General features: G+C 49.3%; 1 long non-coding RNA gene across 1 annotated transcript; it reads right to left on the minus strand.

Moving 5' to 3' along the window:
* Positions 1–329: 329 nt before the first annotated feature.
* Positions 330–2,293, minus strand: LOC121001294. Its single transcript, XR_005779023.1, has 3 exons — positions 2,261–2,293; positions 953–1,056; positions 330–858 (listed from the first exon to the last, which is right to left on the minus strand). It is a non-coding gene; the product is annotated as an uncharacterized LOC121001294 (long non-coding RNA).
* Between the last annotated feature and the right edge of the window lie 769 nt (positions 2,294–3,062).

The raw sequence follows: 3,062 nt of genomic DNA on the forward strand, positions 1-3,062 counted from the left end.
TTTCTGTTTATGACGATTAGTCCTATTTCTGTTTGGGTTTTACAGCCGGGCGGCCAGGTAAGTTTTATAGTTATAAGGTTAGTTGTTAAGTTTGATATGTTGTTGGGGCATGAATGTGAGTGTGAGTGTGGATGTATGTGGCTGGGCCAGTAATAACATTGTTTTATGAGTATTGTTTTATTTGAAATTGTTTGTTTTATTTTGTAAAGTTTTGTACTTTTATAATAAAAAGAGTAGCAGTGTGTAGGAGATACGGTCACGGTGTAAGCAGTGTGTAGGAGATACGGTCACGGTGTAAGCAGTGTGTAGGAGATACGGTCACGGTGTAAGCAGTGTGTAGGAGATACGGTCACGGTGTAAGCAGTGTGTAGGAGATACGGTCACGGTGTAAGCAGTGTGTAGGAGATACGGTCACGGTGTAAGCAGTGTGTAGGAGATACGGTCGTTTAATTCTCCATTGTCACAGTATTTATAGTTACCTAATCAGTATTAATTACAGTCACTCACATTGGTTGAATTGGCACATGGATACACATGTGAGCAGTAACGCCACGTCAAGGCTTCAACCCTTGTTACTGACCAGTCACACACCATGCTTTTCATTCATACGCATTTGGTATTCCAGATGTTTTGGACTACACCTCCCATAATACTTTACCAGCATGATGGGAGATGTAATTCACAGCATGTGGACGGCCTATGGTTGCCGACCTCTGACCTCGCGGTGATCACCGTACACAATGCTGGAGCAGCTTGTCACGTGTCAGATGCCCCTTCAATGCTCCAGCCAGGGCGCAGGCCTCAAACATGGGCTTCTTCATTCCACTTCAGGTACTTCGTGTTCCATAGGAGAACATGCTGGTCAGAGTTGTGACACAAAAAAAAAAAAATTAAATGGTTAGAGTAAATGGCAGAACAGACGCAGTGCAGCAGACGGACGGTGCACATATACACAGCAGACGGAGATTACTGAATCCAGTGAGCGACGGATTTGGTGGCAGGTGTGTCCCTCTGGATGGGGGGCAGCTTCTTATCCTTCTCCAAGTGACGAGATGGCTGCAGTTTCGTAGCAAAAAACATGCCATGGCATAGGAGATATAGGGAATTTATTTTATTTTTTTTGTTAAAATAGGGTTGTACACATCTAACACACAGGCCACACGTGGTGCACAGTTCCACATCTAACACACAGCCCACAAATATAATACACTGCCCCCCCCCAAATATGCTGCACATACATCCCCGAATATACCGTACCGCATAGACAGACCCCCATATACTGTGAAGACAGCCCCCCCATATACTGTGCAGACAGCCCCCCCATATACTGTGCAGACAGCGCCCCCATATACTGTGCAGACAGCCCCCCCATATACTTTGCAGACAGCCCCCCCATATACTTTGCAGACAGCCCCCCCATATACTTTGCAGACAGCCCCCCATATACTTTGTTGACAGCCCCCCCATATACTTTGCAGACATCCCCCCCATATACTTTGCAGACAGCCCCCCCATATACTGCGCAGACAGCACCTCATATACTGCGCAGACATCCCCCCATATACTGCGCAGACAGCACCTCATATACTGCACAGACTTCCCTATATAATGCACAGACACCCCCCCATATACTGCGCAGATAGCCCCCCCATATACTGCGCAGACAGCCCCCCATATACTGTGCAGACAGCCCCCCAATATACTGTGCAGATAGCCCCCCCATATACTGCGCAGACAGCCCCCCCATATACTGCGCAGACAGCCCCCCCGTATACTGCGCAGACAGCCCCCCCATATACTGTGCAGACAGCCCCCAATATACTGCGCAGACAGCCCCCCCATATACTGCGCAGACAGCCCCCCCATATACTGCGCAGACAGCCCCCCATATACTGCGCAGATAGCCCCCCCATATACTGCGCAGACAGCCCCCCCATATACTGCGCAGACAGACCCCCTAATATACTGCGCAGACAGACCCCCCAATATACTGTGCAGACAGACCCCCCAATATACTGTGCAGACAGACCCCCATATACTGCGCAGACAGCCCCCCCATATACTGCGCAGACAGACCCCCTAATATACTGCGCAGACAGACCCCCCAATATACTGTGCAGACAGACCCCCCAATATACTGTGCAGACAGACCCCCTATATAATAGAACCTATATATAAGAGGACAATCAATCAAGAACCAATATGAGAATAGCTCCTGCAAAGGGTTAAAAGTGCTTTTGGCATGGATATTTATACTTACCCTCGGCGCTTGCGCACTGGGACGTAATTTTTCCCTACCCCCACACAGCGCAGGCCCGTATATCGGGTGGATTTTAATGAGTTAACCGCGCTTGCGCACTGAGCCGTGATTTTTCCCTACCTCGGCTCCCCGACGCATGCGCAGTGTCCCGGTGTGCTGCTAAATTCAGCCGTGAGATTTTCACTAGAGTGTCCTTTTGGGCATGCACAGATGGTGAAAAGTAAGGCACGCCTACCGACGTCATCTCTGATGCGACAGGAAGTAAGAGGGTAGGGAAATCTCACGAGGTAGGGTAGTATAACGCTACACCGGGTGGGCCCCCTCTATGTATGGTGGGGCCGTGGGGGTCTTTTTTGGCTCTACTCCTCCTTCCCTTGCATCCTCTGTCCAGGGACTCCAGGCACTGGGCCCCTCTATGTTTGGGGGTCTCCTCTGGCGCCGCTCCCCTCCTTTCCTTGCATCCTATGTCCAGGCACTGGGCCCCTCTATGTTTGGGGGTGTGGCATGGGAGGAGCCAGGTCAGGAAGAGGGAGGGGCCATGGTGGGTAGTGAGCGGGGTTAAGGGGCCCAATTCTGATTTTTGCTATGGGGCCCAGTGATTTCTATGTACGCCCCTGGACTTCAGTCTGTACATTATGACCCTTATTGTGTATGTTATGACATCAGTCTGTACATTATGACCTTATTGTGTATGTTATGACTTCAGTCTGTACATTATGACCTCATTGTGTATGTTATGACTTCAGTCTGTATATAATAACCTCAGTCTGTATACAATTACTCAGCCCGTATATAATCACTA

This window comes from Bufo bufo, chromosome 5 (assembly GCF_905171765.1).
Source record: "Bufo bufo chromosome 5, aBufBuf1.1, whole genome shotgun sequence".
Taxonomy (NCBI): domain Eukaryota; kingdom Metazoa; phylum Chordata; class Amphibia; order Anura; family Bufonidae; genus Bufo; species Bufo bufo.